Consider the following 16700-nt stretch of genomic DNA (forward strand, 5'->3'; position numbering starts at 1 on the left):
GAGGCCTCCGCGCGCGCGCCGGGCGGCCATCATTGCTCAGGGCAGCTCCATAGCCGCCATTATTGAGTGCGGCAGAAGTTAACCGAGGCCGCTGGAACCGCCCCGCTACGGTTCTTGCGTCCACCTTGGGACGGGCCGGAGGCCCGAGGAAGGGCCCTCAGACGGCCACTTCAACCGCTGCACGGCGCCGCACCGCGCCAGCGGCCCTGGAGTTCTCTCCATCCCGGGGAGACCCTCTTCCTCCAGAAAGGAGGGCCTCGACCAGGGCGCTGTCCTGGTCCTTGCAGTCGGTTGCCCTTATAACCTGTTCGGATATCACACTGTAGAACATCAGTCTGCGCCTTCAACAAAGACTACTGAAGTCAAACAGGGTAAAACAAAAACAAACAACCAGACAAAAAAAATTGTTAAAGAATTAAGCTGTGTTCCTTACCATTAGCAACACTGTTCAACAGTCAAAAAGTGCCTCAGCACACCACTGATTATGAATATACCCATATATAATGTACACTAAGGCAAGCTATCCAATTTCCCCATCACAAATACAAGATGAAATTCTAGGTCCCTTAATCCAGTTTTATCACTATGAGTTTTACCTACAAACAGCAAAGCTTATCCTTGAATTACTATTTTAAAATCATCACTAAGGGTTCTCTGAAATTCCTCTTGCCCCTCCCCTTCCTCCCAATGGACTCCACATAACACCAGAAAGTAACTTAACACTTGCAGGTTTTCCGCTGCACAACCAACATTTGCGTAAACTGGACAGTAGCCAAATGTAACTGCATGGCAGTCTTTAAAAAAAGCCAATGCAATGATGCCTTTATATTTTTAAAAGAGAGAGAAGATGAACCTAGAAAGCTGAAAATAAAGCCTGCATGTATCTGCAATGAGTCATTGATCCTTTTTTTAAAGGCATGTGGTGCCATAACTGAACTCATCATCTAATTTCAGTAGAACTTTCTTAAATGTGGTTTGAACAATTTGTACTTTCCTATTGCCAAAATACTGATGAGCACTTCACCTTTCCTTTTTATTCAAGGTTTTCCTATAGGCACCGACATGAAAAAGGAATGTGAATCCCTGCTCCTTTGGCCATTTGATAAAGATGAAAATAACAAAGGGATGTTTAAAATATGTTTGTCACCTGTGTTTGCAAAGTTTCTTTACGCTGTGTAATAACAAATGGATATATAAAACATACAAGAATTTACTGCATTATCCTGACTTACCAAAACTGTTATAAAGAAGTTTCATTCAAAACTGTGGGCAAGATTGTGGCATTTATGATACCGACATTAAAAAACAACTCTAATTCAAAGAAGTAGTATGTGGACACTCACTAGGCTTATGTGGATAAATACAAAAGCAAAAAAAAAAAAAATCAATATTATATTATAAAGTGTTCCAATGGCAAAACTAATTTGCCTCAAGTTTGAAAGGACCTCTAGTACAGCAAGTTAATTTTCTATTGTTTCATGAAAAATTTACATCTGCAGAGAAAAATAAATATATGTTCTGAGTGCACAGGTAAACCCACTGAGAACACCTGGGTCCCTCTCTAGCAGTTACTTCTCTTCACCTTTTTACTCTGGTGCAGAACTACCACTTGGGCATATTGCCAGAGTGTTCTGAAAACATAGTGATAAAACTTGGAAGACTCAGAGCCAAAAACCTACTAACACATTATTTTCCCCTGCATTCTAAGTTTTTAAATATTACGCAAGTATTATCTACAATGTGCTTGAAGTGAAATACCTTTAAGCCTTTATGCGATTAATGACATTGAGGTATGGCTTAACTGGAATTCCACTGACAGGGATATGTCTTGTGGTGTCACTACAGCTTATCTTCTATCATCCCATATCTACAGCTTAGCTTTTGTTTGGTTTGAAATGGCATTTAAAACTACAGCAATAACTTCACATCTTCAGCATATGCATCCTAGCTCTCCTGGGTCATGCCATCCTGATTCTGCCAAAGCCCACCAAAACAATTCCCCTCCCAGTTTCAGCTCAAAACCTTTGCTCAGTCCTTTTCTCAGGCATGCCTCAGAGCCATCAACACTAGGCTCTCACATATGCAGTCTTTCATAACTTGTAAATTTACCAGGGAATGAGAATGAGTGTGAAAACAAATCACTTGACCACTTTGAGGAGAAAAAGTAGCAGTCAAGTATTTTTTAGTAATACTCTTATGGCTATAAAAAGTTCATTAAATCCAGATCTGGGGAGAAAAACAGCATTACTTGAGACTCATGATAAAGTTAGGTGCCAATAATACAAAGGACTTATAAGCTTATGAGAAAGGGGTTTGTAATAATAGCTACATCTTAGTTCTCCAGGCTCCTAAAGTGAAAGGTTTCTATAAGAGACGTTATTTTGTTCTTTATGAAAAGAGTCAGCATGACATAAAAGATCCCATCCTGGGACCTGAAAGTGTCTGCCTTGAAAAATTAGGATTAAGGAAAAAAAAAAAAAAAAAATCACAAAAATCAAGGCAGTGAGTCCAAGAATATTGAATGGACATGATAATGTGCCAAAAATGTTTTTGAACTACTGCACCATTTTCAGTTTTCAAAAGATGCAATTATGTTTAAATAAGACTGACAGTTTTATATTTTCTTATACCCAGACCATAAAAAAAATGGAGTATACTTATATAACTCACACCTCATTAAAACTATAAAGCTTTGCTTATTTTCTGTTATCAGGATGATTCCACTGCTCCACGCTGTAGTTTTTTCTTGAGTCCTTGCTTTCTGTGTAATTTCAAACACATACTGGAAGTGCAGGAAATCTCATGCTTCAACAGTCATTTCACCACCTTCATCCGAGAAACACTGATCCAAAGGGAAGAAAAGATTAGAGTAGGACCAGAGTGGGTCATTTAATGGCTTTTTTGAAAACATGCGTTACTTCAAACTACAACAGAGTATTTTAGAAACTAACCAAGTCAGTGGCTTCAGGAATGGGAATGGAAGCAGCAAAAAGGGTGAGTTAAGGTCAATGAAGATAAAGCCACGTACATGTTGCTGACAGACAAGAGCTTGCACAAACTTACCCAGCCATCAATAACCACAGATGTGAATAAACAAACATTATAACTACTAAGAGGTTTAATTGCAACGCACAGTTTGAGAGACAAAATTAAGTCAGAGACACAGCATAGACAACTTCTCTGTACAGTATATATAATGCCAAAAAATTGCCAAGACAGACAATATTTTTTTACATACAGACAAGATAATAAATACTGTTTTCCATGCACAGGAGTTCCGAATGTTTATTGAGAGGAAATAAAAAACACCAACCAGTTTTGGGGGGTGGGATGGACAGACACAGCAGGCAACGACACCCCAAAAAATGCCCAAACAAAAAGCAGCATTGTAGTGAATTTTAGTACTGGTAAGAGAAAACATATGGAAAAGATTTAGTTAGAAACTGTAGGAGGTCTTTAAAGCAGAATGCTATGGTGAAATTCTAGTAGCTTTTGACAGGGTATTAAAGCAGAATGGAACAAGACCAACCCCATCTAAGCACCTTCTTGAAGTCTGTTCTTACAGCTTGTAATCCTGTAGGCAAGGAAGGAAAGATGAAGGGATGAAGAGCTTTTAGGTTCTGCATTGTAGTGAGTGACATATGAGCAACTATAAACCAAAATGTAAAGAGGCAAAGGCAAGCTACCAGAGCAGACTCAGTAGCCTGGTCAGAAGTCACACAGAACCAGTATTTTTGCTACTTTCAGGACAGGGTAACACTTCAAATTGCAGATACTTTGCTATTTATGTTACACTGTTCGCTCAAGATCAAACACTTGCAAGATATGACTTCCCTGGGAAAACACCCCATTGTCTCACAAATACACTCTGACCTTGCTTTCAGTCCTTGGACCTGCTAATGCTTAAAGGAGAACGCATCTTAAACTTCCTTTTGATACAAGCCCTGTAAGACCATCTTTAAGCAGGGAAGAAAACACATTAAACTGACTCTCAGCTAAACTGCCATCATTTGGCAATGAACTTCTGTGGAAAAACCTTGAAACCTTCTCCATTAAAACTTCTAATTTACCAAGTATACTTTTCTTTGACTGTACTACTCATAATTCTGGAGTGATCTCTCCATTCAAATGGCAGCATAGAAAATGAATGCTTCCCACTGACCAGCTCCCTTGAGGAGCTCACTTTACGGGAATCATCGTGACTGAAATCAATAAATAGAACCTGTATTTTCATGAGACATTTTCTCAAATTTTAAACCTCAGCTTCTCTGTCATCTCCAATGCATAAACATGGATATAATGCAGTTTCACAAGCAGAGAAGCTTATATAAATACTGTGATATCTTAAGAGTGAAGAGTGATCTTGTTCTTTTCAAATCTGACTGCATTATTCCTGTGTCCTCTCTTCAAACTACCCTTAGCACATTCACACCCATGCACACATTAGAGCAGATTATTCATCAAATGAACAGTCAGGTTTTCTCAGGTGGGATTTCCTCTCCCCCCTTTTTTAAGTGTTTTTAGGTGGATTAGCAAACTAGCATGACACATTACACAGCCACACAAGTCTCCAGCCATCATTAAAGAAGGAGCAACCAAAACTGGTGGATAGTGCAGGATTAGTCGTTTTGTTGCTAGCTCATTTTCAGACCAGATTAAGCTGGTTATAAAACTGTACTTTTAGCAGCACTGCAGAACCTTTGAAGAGGGTGGAAGTGTGGGGATCCTTTCAAGGGAAGAAAGGACACAGAACCGACATATATTTCTGGTTCTGCTGCAAAAAAGCAGCAAAGAGCACACCACCAGAGAAAAGTTTTGGGAGAGAGAACTATATATACACCATTTATTGAGCTATCCATGGGCTGTCACTTACAGGTTTTGTCTTGGTTGGTTGGGTTTTTGCTTTGTTTTGGTTTTCTGGTTTTTTTTTGTTTGTTTTGTTGTTGTTAAACATCTGTGACAAAAGATACACCTGTAGCTAGTATAGCCGGTACTAGAAATGTAACTGTAAGTTGCATTAGAACAATCCTGTCACCCAACTCAAAGTCAGCTGGCAGACCAAAAATAAATTACAGTATTTGTCCCCCAGCTAGAAGGAAGTATCTGGAAAGAGGAAATAATCTGACAAAATCAGGAAAGTAACAGACACAAAGATCTGTGGTGTTTTCTGGTTCTGGGTTTTCTTTTTGGGGGTCTTTTTGCGGTGGGTTGGGTTTTTTCTTCCGTTTCGGGTTTTGGGTTTTTTTTGGGGGGGGTGTTGTTTTGGATTTTTGGGGGGGTTGGGGTTTTTTGGTTTTGTTGGGTTTTTGGGGGGGAGATGGGGAGTAGTGTTTGTTTCTTGGAGAATTTGGGGGGATTGGTTTTGTTTTAATGATTCAGTTCATGAGGTTCCCAGAGCAGTCTATCACTATCAGTATCAGAGAGAGAGCAAGGGAGACAGAAAGAGACTGGTAAATCTCAGAGCTACTCATTACAAGACAGGCATATTTTTCTACATACAACACATGCTTGTTTTCCATTTTCTCACTTAGCCCCACAAAAAGGAAGTTAAATGCTGTTCACATAATGCTTGATCTACTTTACTTCTGGACGTGCCTGAAAAGCAGCTCTGATGATAAAAACTCTAAATTGCTCTTCTCTAAGATCCCAGCTGATTAACATTAATAGTTTATCACAGAGATTTCCAGGAGTTTGTAGTACTGCAAACTAGAATAAGGGGAAACAGCCTCATCTGCAGGTTTGAGGAAATACTATCATGTGTCTATGCATAGTTAAAAGAACAACCCAAAAAACACAACTCGGTTACATATGTTCTTAAAGCGTCCTCTCCTCCTTACCTGCTCTTACAGATAAACTGTGCTTACCTGCTCTGTGCAGCCATGGGTCTGAGAGATAAGCCTAAGGAGGTACAGCTGTGAGAAGCTGCATTTGGACCTCTACAGCTGGCCAAGGAGCTGCACATCAGCTCAGGTCCTTGCCCCTGCCCCAGATGTGCTACAACAATCAGGGAGCAAGCAAAAGTGGCTGCCCTGCAAGGGACAGTTAGTCAGGAGCTGGGGTGACAGCAAGGCACCGTATTAATGGGTTCAATCCTACAGTACCTGAGCATGAGGAACAGAGCAGGTTTGGTGAGAGTGACCAGGGATAGCCTAAACCACCTGTAGTGATGAGGTCCAAGGTCACCATGCAAGGTATGAGGCCAGGCACAAGTGTACCTACAACTGAATCGATCATGTCTCTTCCCTTCTGCAGACTGTCCCACTTCAACCTTTCCAAACAACTGATCATTACCTTTTATTGCTGTTGTGTCTTACACACAGGTTTCCTTACTTGCCAAGGCCAGGGGATCCTATGCCTAAGTATTTTCCCTATGCCTGTGTAGTCTGTTAGCTCCCTGTTCCCTCAGGATACTGGTCTAAAGTTCATATAATTTGATTTTACTACAGTTAAAGCTGTGACGACTCCATCATTATTCTATTTTCTTGATTGCAGAAAGCATTTTAAAGACCATGGGTCACTTGGGTTACTTAAATTATCTCAGTTTCACAATTCCACATTTCCTTTAGACAAGACTGATCTCATTCATTTTCAAAGGGCTGATCAGTTCAAATTCCCATTCAAATGAGAAAGCTCTGCATTCACTTAACACATCCAAAAGTCAGGCCACTATTTCAATGTCTGTACTCAGATGGGAGACCTTAAAGACTCAGGAAGAGGTTAAAAGGCAATGGAAATAAAAGGAAAAACTTGAATAGGAATGAGCATACAGATGGCAGTTATAAACAAGCACTTTAAAAGTGGAAGAAAGGAAAAAAGCAGCAAATAACCAAAAAAAATGCAGAGTATTACCAACCATAAGCCTGAACTGTTATTTTTGCATGCAAATTGTTTCAGAGATTAGCCCCAGAATGTAATTTATTATGATGTGAAAAATCATACCATGACTAATTCCTTACCAAGGGCACAATGCTATTAAACACAGTTGTGCAAAGAGGCTTTACAGGAGACTAGATCCACATTGATTCAGAGGGGGAAAAAAAGCCATTGCAGGAATTACCTACATTACCCACCAAAATCTGACTGACCTGAAGTTGCTCACAGCAATTATTCAAGAAAGGAACACAGCCTAAACAGTACTTACCCAGACTCCGTACAGCTATACAAGCTATACGTGTATTAACCTCCTTGGACAACTCAGAAGGCCTGAGAGGTATACAAATAATTTATTAGAAGATCCTTCTGTAAGAATCAGTCTTTGATCATTCAAAGTAAAACAACAAACATATGGACCTTATCCGCTAAGCTTTTAGCCTTCCTCCGATGTATTCCTTCCAGTTCGTGAACATTTCCCAAGGGCCCTTCAGAGTTTTGAGAGGAATCTGAATGTCCTGATCACATTTATTTCCCATCACTTCTATCTCATGCCCACCTCCCCTCATCTGCCTCCAAGCATCACTGTACCACACTGGGCTCTTTCTGAAGGGGGTACATCACAAGGTCAACAATACCACCTTGCAGTTGAATGCCAAGTAATCCTGCTTATGCATTATCACTTCACAGAAACAGGAGATGGTCAAACACAATGACAGAGCAAAGGGCTAACTGAAAAAAAAAAAAACCAACCCTAAGCTACAAAACCAAACCCAACTAAAACCATTGCATACAGATTGATCAATCAGGAGTTTTCTCCATTTTAGACATGATGCTTTATTTCATAACAAGAGATGCTGTACTTAATGAGATAGATTTTTCCTTTCTGCTGGGTATTCTTGCTGTATCATTCTAGAAGGATAATATTGTGTAGCTTTGTTAATTTTTGTTATCAGTGTACTTAGATAAGCTTTACAAGATGTTGAGGATACTCACAGGATCTTCATAAGACAGGCATGACCATGTGCATACTAGAAGCAAAATGAAATGACGAACTTCCACATGCATCATACTGTTCTTTTAGACCATGATGCACGATATAAAGTTAATTGTCCTTTCTTGCTATCAAATTCAGGCCTGTTCCTTTGTATTACTTCCAACTGAAAATACCCGTTTGATTTCATATATTTTAGCTCAAGAAAATTAATAACTTGACTCTTTGGTTCTAAAATATTTACCTTTACCAAATAATCACATTTACCAAAAGTGGCCATTCTTCTGCCACCAATTTCCTAAAGCAATCATTCCAAACATGATGTCCAAAGTAAGTACCGCAAGTAAATTAAAACACAGACAGAAACCCTTTTATATAGATGGAGAGTTTATGTAACAGGAAAAAGAATATCAACCTACTGCTCTGTTTTTTTATATGGAGATGTTCACAAAGGCACCAAGCAGGCTATGTACAAATATTAAAAATAGCCCCTCTTCCAAAAAGTATAATTAAAGATCCAAATAGCTCCATAAATAAAGCTTGAAGGTAGAATAAAAATTTCCCAAGATCATTAATCATTATAAGTAAGCTTAGCTTTGTCTTCTTTTAAGAGGGCAACCAACATTAGATTTTCCAGTTTTTCAGTTCCTCCATTTTTGTGCAGCACAGTGAAATGTTTGTCAGAACACAGGATTACAGCCTGCAGATGGCAACCCTTCACATGTTCTATATAACAAATTCTATCTTCTTTAGGTAATAGGCCTCCCATTCCTCTGGAACAGGGAAAACAGTCAACAGTTACTAAAAGATGTCAGCAGGACAAAGTAAGAGCCATCACTGATGTGACTCACACAGTAAAAAAGAATCCTGGAAACCCCAGAGAACAGTTTGATTATAGCTGCATGAATTCAGACATGAAAACAGCCGTAACAGATTTGGGGCAGGAACAGGGAGAAAGAGAAGAGAAACCCAACTTCAAACAAAAAGATAATCAAATGGCAATTAAAGTCTGGAGCATATACTTGTGGAAAAAAGGTTAAAACTTGGATGCTAAGCATGAAATAGGAGGCAACTGTATTATAAATAAAAAACTTACTGGGAAGGAGACAAAAGGATACATCTTAGGGATACTAATTCACTGTCAGTTTTAAGTAGAAAAAAAAACTAACTGTAGATACAGGCATAATGCTTAGATGCTGTTGCTGAAAATGGAACTCCAGCTTTAATTTGTTCAGTTAGGTGTCTGAAGCAGTGGAAATAATATATTGCTGTGATGAACTGTATGTTAAATAATTAGTTCACAGTGAATCACACCAGGAGATACATTACTAGAAGAACTGAGCACTGCTACCCAAAAAAATCCAATCTTAAGAACTACTGAAGTAATTAGTAAAGGAAAAAACTGCTGTAAAACATACATATAATCTAAAATATATTAGCAAAACATATAGAAAAAAATAATACATATGGCTTTTTAGGACTCTGCCTGAAATGCTGAATGTGTTGCAGGTAACTTTTGCCAAAAGCGTAATTGTTTGCCCCTCACACTTTGTTAGCTAACTTTATTCCAGATCTCAATATCCTCAACTATGGATCCTTGTGAAGAGGCACTGGAACAGAAAGTCTATTCAGCAGCAACAGTATTTCTAATAACCTAAAGTTGGGTTTGCAAAGAACAGAATATAAAACATAGATTATAGTGTTACACTTGCCAATCTGGTACAAAACCAAAAGAGCTATAATGAGGCTGGAAATAAATGCCTCTTAAAAGCTCTGGATTAATTTTCCTTTAATTCAGTGCTAGTTACTATTCCAGTTCTTGTGTTCATTGTGAAGTGGCCTGGGTTCAGCAGTAGCAGTCATTTTTTGCCTTCTTAGTAGCTGGTGCAGTGCTGTGTTTTTGACTTTCAGCCTAAGAACACTGCTGATAACACCATTTTTTTTTAGTTGTTGCTCAGTAATGTTTACTCTGACCAAGGACTTTCTGAGTCTCATGCTCTGCCAGGGAGGAGGGGAAGCCAGGAGGAAGCAGAGACAGGACACCTGACCCAAACTAGCCAAAGGGGTATTCCACACCACAGCATGTCATGCCCAGTACAGAAAATGGGGGCAGTTACCCGGAGGGGCTAGATCACTGCTCTGGTCAGGCTGGCTATCAATTGGTGGGTGGTGAGCAGTTGTATTCTCTTCCCTTGTTATTTCCCTTATTATTATTATTGGTGGTAGCAGTAGTGGTTTGTATTATACCTTAGTTACTGGAACCATCCTTGCTTTTCAACTTCATCAAACTAAACCGCAGAGACATGGTGTCTGCCAGTAAACAAGTATTAATCTCTTCATTTCATGACAAAGGTTTAGCAAATTTAATGAGAAAACAGTATTTGAACAACAGAGTTGTAACACTGAAGGGAAAAGGGCAACAAGAAATTGGTTTTTTTTTTCTTCTGATTTCTAGTCTCTGAATCAGAGATAGATATAGAGCCCACCCTGGATCACAGCTAAAAAGAAGCCCTTTAACTTCAGCAAACTTTTGCACGCAGACTTACTTTTCATTCCATGGAGTGTTCAACATCTGGTGCTTTGGAACGCATTCAGAAAAAGAATCAGGGTAAAAGGCTTATGGAAAAAGGACAAATACCTGTTTATTTTAGGAAATATGCACAGCTTTCCCTGAATATACTATCAAGACGTGACACACAGCTGTGACACATTATTTTTGGGTGAAGTGACTCACAGATAGAACAGGTAAGGTTTCAGCTACAATTAAATCTTCATTTGATACTTCAGAAGCTAAAAGGTGCTCCATGAAACCAATAGACAGGACTTGGTTAAACAGTGCAAGTGCTTGAAATGTTCATCTAGGCCTAAGGCAAAAGGCTTTTTGTGTTAAACATGGCAGTAATTCTGCTGACTTCTACAGAAGCAATACCTTTTTCTTATTTAAGGTGTGTAGCATTGAGTCATTAAAAAAAAATGAAAAAACAAAATCCTAAAGCATGTCAAATATTAGCTAAACATTATTTAGTGAAAAGACTAATGATAAAATCAAGTGTTCCACAAATACTGCAGTGCGTGGTTCCAAATTACTTTGCTCAGCAAAACCACTATTTATAAAACATCTAATTCCAGATTACACGTTCAGCACTACTACAAAATTCAAGTACATATTTAATTACTTTTGACTGATGTCTTAGCATGACTACTTCAACCACTTAAAAAACCTCACAATCTACATCAAAATATTCAATGCCTTTCATTTCAGTATCGGCCCATCACACTGTGGAGCAAAGAAAGAAAAAGTCGACCCTCTTCCAACACATTTGTACATCTTCCCTCCCCAGAGGAAAAATCCTTTGACAAAACCCTTGTATCAACCTTTAACATGCAGTCAAGCGAGACATGGATTGGATGACCTCTGGTATATCCAGGGGGAAAAAAAATAAAAATTTAAAAAATCTATACACACCAAAAAAAAAGGAAAAAAAATAAATCACAGCATACTTCCCAGAAGGAAATATTTGCATGAGTACTAAACAAAATGTTCGCATCACACACAAGAATTCTGTTTTCATTCATGATTCTGCAACCTTAGAAATACATTCTTCCTAACGACACATAGAATCATAGAATCAGCTAGGTTGGGAAAGACCTTTAAGATGATCAAATCCAAGCATTACCCCAGCACTGCCCGGACCACCACTAACCCATGGCACACATCCAAGGTCTGTGGAGACGTAACAGCTTGATTCTTGCAGCAATCTCACTATGCCAAGCACATGAGGTCATAAGCTCAAGTGGGTTTTATCAGCTCAGATGCAGAGCTCTCTGAAGCTAGGATGCTTCTGCATCCAGGCTGGATTCAGATGATGCTGGATTATGCATCAATAAGTAAAACCTATCCAAATCCACAGAATGAGAGAAGGCAAGTCTAAGGGGTCAGCTTTTGTTTTAATCCATTCCAAGAATATAAAGAGTAAGCCACTATATATAACTCAAACTCACAATGTAAAGTGACTCTCCCAAGCACATGAAAAAATTTTAACATAATTCCATTTCAGTTAAAATACAGCAGCCCCCCGCAAGAAGTTACCCAAATTACAAACTAAAATGCAGCAGTTTACTTCTCAACGAAAATTTTACATAGCCTTATAATGGAAAGCAAAGCATCACTTATTATCACTTAGATAAATTCAGTCCTCAGAAAGAAAACTATTATGATAGATGGGCCTATTACAGCATAAAAATTATCAAGAGTGCTTCTGGCACCACAAAAAAAAATTATAAAAACTTGTGGTGACAGTAAAAAGTATCAGCCTTCCCACTCAAGAAGCAGAACACCTCCATTAACCCAACAATGCACATTGCCATGGCTGAGTGGGAAGACCTGGACCAGTCTGAAGGGATTGCACAAAGCCAAACTGATGACTGCAGGAAGCAACACAACTCAAGGTAGAAATCAAGATGAGGTCAAAGTTCTGAGTCGCACTCCTGATCTCTTTCCCTTACTGGTATGGCGGGCAGGAAGGCGAGGGGGAACGCAAAACAGGAAAAAGCCACCAGACATGGATTATTGTTCTGAAGGGAACTAAAAATGTAAAAGGAAAATTCATGGTTAAAATAGCTAAGAAAAATAGCTATGCAAAGGCTTCCGAGATACATCAGCACATAAAGGAATACTAGCACTGGAAAGATGAAGACAAAGTTGCTGAAGAGAGGCAAACAACTGTAAGTTCTGTAATATTGAACTTAATATTGAACTGCAAGTTCAAAATATTGCTTAACTGTATTTGATATTGTAGATAACTTTGTGCTGCAAGAGTATAATGAAATACTTCCAATACACTTATGACTAAAACACATAATAAAGATAACTGTTAGGATTTCATAAGGAAAAACATAACCACAAGGTCTATGAAAAAGCGCAATAGAACTTCCTTAGGATACCAGTAGGACCCTGATGTCTGTTTCTGATGCACGTGGAAATAACTAGAAAGTTTCTCTAGAGTAAATGTCCAGATATAAAAAAAAGGTAACAACTAATAATTGCAGGAGAGTTAGAACACTTTTAATCATGGATCAAATGTAAAAAAGAGGTTAATTAATGAAGTATTAATTCACTTCACGGTAAGAAGTATAATTAAAAGGACAGCAATATCATTGTTTTATAGAAAAGCTCTTCTATTAAACCACCCTGGGGTTTGTCCTTTGCGAGAGTAACTGCAGTAACAAACTACTGCACCTTTTATAAGGCTCTTCACCCAAACCAGATGACACTCTAGACAAAATAAAGATAACAGTGAAGAATGTCTCATGTGAACTACAGATGAGTTAAGTGAAAGACCTCACATTTAGCAGTTACGTCTGCATTAGTTCTGAAGTAACTTTACATTGTTCTCGGTGAGGTGACAGTCACAGTACTGTCAGTGCTGGTGGAACGGCAAATCATGGTGGGAATTGAGTGATCCAGATTTGTTGATCCACTGCACTGATTTCTTGAGAGCTTATTTTCATCCATATATTATAAATGGAATAACTGTTTGCAGAAAGCATGTATGTAAGTCCCAGGTAAAAGAAAATTCTTTATGCTCAAACTGAAAAAGCTTAGTCTTTTCAATCCCTTAAATAAAGAGGCTTCATTTGATTGCAGCATGAAATGCATACAAGAGGCCATACTGAAAGGCCTTTCATCTTCAGGATAAAGAAATAAAAAGACACTAATATTTAGAAATAAAACTTGAATGGAATAAATCAGAATTTATCTAATACTGAAGGCAATAGAATCTGAAACAAATACAGACAATACCCTCATCTCTTGAGGTTTTCAGATCAAAATTATATACCTCTGTACTCTTAGGTACAAATCATGAGTTGGGGGGTGTTATATATATGAATTGCAGTTTCTATAACCTGACCACTAACAAGAACTTTTGTCTCATTCTGATTTAACAGTTCAGAATGAGATGCTTTGCATCCACTTTGCAACAGGGCAACATTTTGGGGGACAAATGCATGTTTTTCCTCTACAGATGTTTCTTCCTTCGGCTTTACTTATCCAATAGTTAACCCATCCTCATGCAAACACACATGAAAACAATATACTGTTCCTCCAGATATTTCTACTGCTTCAAGGAAGCTAGCATGCAATAATTCTTCCTTTAGAATTCAAACCATTCTGGTCTGCGTTACAACTGAGCACATGGAGTCAGTTTTGTGTGACAAGTCTATCACTTAAAATATGTTAAAAATTTGGCTTGCTTGTTGCTATGGCAGAATGCAGAACTGATCACCTTTCAGGGAAAAGAAAGTTAATTTTTTTTTTTTACATCTCCAAATAACAGCCTCACTGGCTTACTACCAAGAGCTCCATTCCCTCAGAACAGCCTTTGTGCTCTCAGGAGATCTTGGCCCTTTTTTTTAAGCGATGGAATATAGTCCTATATGTCACAGATATTACACTACATTCACTTACAGCTGAAGTATTTTATTTGCTTCAGCAGGTTTTCTTCAAGCTCCCCAGTCTCCTCCACCTGCCTGTAACTGCAACACTACACCTGTACCTTGAATATATGAAATTTAACTTGCATTACATAAACAAAAACATCCCATTCAGTGATAAATAGCAAACTTGCAGAGAGCATAGGATACTTGAGACATGGTATTATATAACATGTGTAATATCCTATTGATTGTGGCAGGATGAGAAGCAACAGAATTTACCACAGCTGGATTAATCCAGTCTTTGCTCATACACTGAAACACACCAGCCAAGACCTGAAAAACCTGCTGAACCCTACCTCAGGTCAAGCCACACAAACTAGCTGGAAATCAAACCGTGGCCCTCAAGCCATCTTTAATCCCACTTTGACTGCAAAACCCACTGTTAAGCTAAAAGCTGCATACTACATCTTTTCATATATGCAGTTAATATAACATGCAGCAAGGCCAGTTATCAAATGAAATTTAATCAAACAGGGCATCTCACCCTTAGCAGATTTAATGTTTTGTTCAATTACTGATAAATGTGTCAAATAGGTCCCTTAGGTGTCCTAAGGAAATAAATATTCAATGCAGGCAATTCTATTAGAAGAAAAAAAGCATTACTTTGTCCCAAGAATAAGCCAATGTTGTGAAAACTGACTTTCAATTGTGTATAATAAAAAGACAAGACCTTTATTAGCCATGTGTTAAAGTAACCCAGAAACTTATTTACTGGAGCAATAGATTAGAAGCCTGCCCTCCAAGATATTAAGGGAAACAGCAAGAAAAAGATGCGGCTTACTTCTAACACACACAAAAAAATAAATTAAAAACACCAAAACAAAACCAAAACTCTTTGTGAACTGGAGTTCTCCACTTTCCAGTTTGCCCAGACTTGCCCCTTCCTTCACTGTATGTTATACCATGTTATTGACGTCATACAAGTTTGGGATTTTTTGCTGACATACTAATACTACACAAAGCTGTCTTTCATCAAGTATTCAACTGTGCTCGAACACCAGGCTACCAAAGAAACCGTAGTGCTAGACATTATGCAGCCTTCTACAGTTTGATTACAAACCACTACTTCTTACAGTAGGAATCACAATATCCACATATTGAATCCTTCAGTGGAGTATCAGTACTAAGAGCCTCCACATAAACAAGCAACACAAAGTTTCAGTATTATATCAAATTCATTGTAGTTGATCCCTCTACTTACTGAAACTTGTACCCAACTGGTATTTGGGACACTGGTGAAGTGAGAAGGAACTCAACACCAGAAATGGCAGGTTTTTACCTTCTAGAAGAGTCAAGGTAGCTACACAACTGCATCTTCCTAGTTGGTTTTAAGCTGGAGTTTTAAAAGCAAACCCAATCTCCCAGTGAACTGAAACATGTTTTGCAATAGATCAAGTATTGTAAGTGTATTTTTGCTTCCATTCAGTTTGATAAGGCACACACTGAAAAACAACCCACACCGCTCTACACAGACTATTCAGCTCAACTCAGGACGCACAGCCACCAGCTTTACCAACACCAAGCTTTTTGTGGGGATCCAAAATAAAGATGAATATTCAGAGCTACCCCTTTCTAACTGTGACAATTAAAAATACCTAGAATAAGCTTTGAGAGCAATGTAAAAAGCCAGGAGGACAACACAATAAACATCAAGAAGCCAAAAGCAGTTTGGGCAAGTCTTTATTGTTCTACTCCAACAACTAGAAATAGCGAGACAAACCAATTCCCCAATTCTTTTTGTCAAAATGTCAGGACATGATAGAATCCAGCCCTCAAACATCCAGCCCTTTCCTGGAAAAGGAAAAGAGTTTTTTTGTGACTTTTGCCTTGCAGCCAAACTTGAATGACCCTGAGAGAAGTCTGCAGACAAATCACTGATGAGATTTATGTGCAGCTTCTTAGATGTGCTTCACCACCCCTCTTTTGTGTTATTGGTCAACTAATTCAGGAATGTTTTAGCAAGTGCTAATCCTGACTAAAATCCATCATAAAGAATGCTACAATATTGCTTTTTATTACAAATAGCCAAAACTTGTTTGAAAATATAAATGTGTAAAACAATCGACAGTACAGTGCATTTACAGTACACAGTCCAGAAAGTAACATGCAGTGAAAAGAACTCCATGTAACTTTCTGAACTGCCAAGAACCGCCCTTGGCCACAAAGAACTTGGCAGTACTACAGCTTTAATGACTATAGGGTGAAAGAATTGAGGGGGAAAAAAAAAACCCAAACAACAAAAAAAAAAAACACACAACAAATGAACAAACCCCCTCACGCCCCCCCCCCCCCCCAAAAGAACACACACACCAAAAAAAATAAATCAACCAACCCACCA

Source organism: Pezoporus wallicus, unplaced genomic scaffold (genome assembly GCF_028554395.1).
Source record: "Pezoporus wallicus isolate ANWC-B61680 ecotype Strahan unplaced genomic scaffold, APGP_CSIRO_Pwel_v1 contig_12230, whole genome shotgun sequence".
NCBI classification, from domain to species: domain Eukaryota; kingdom Metazoa; phylum Chordata; class Aves; order Psittaciformes; family Psittacidae; genus Pezoporus; species Pezoporus wallicus.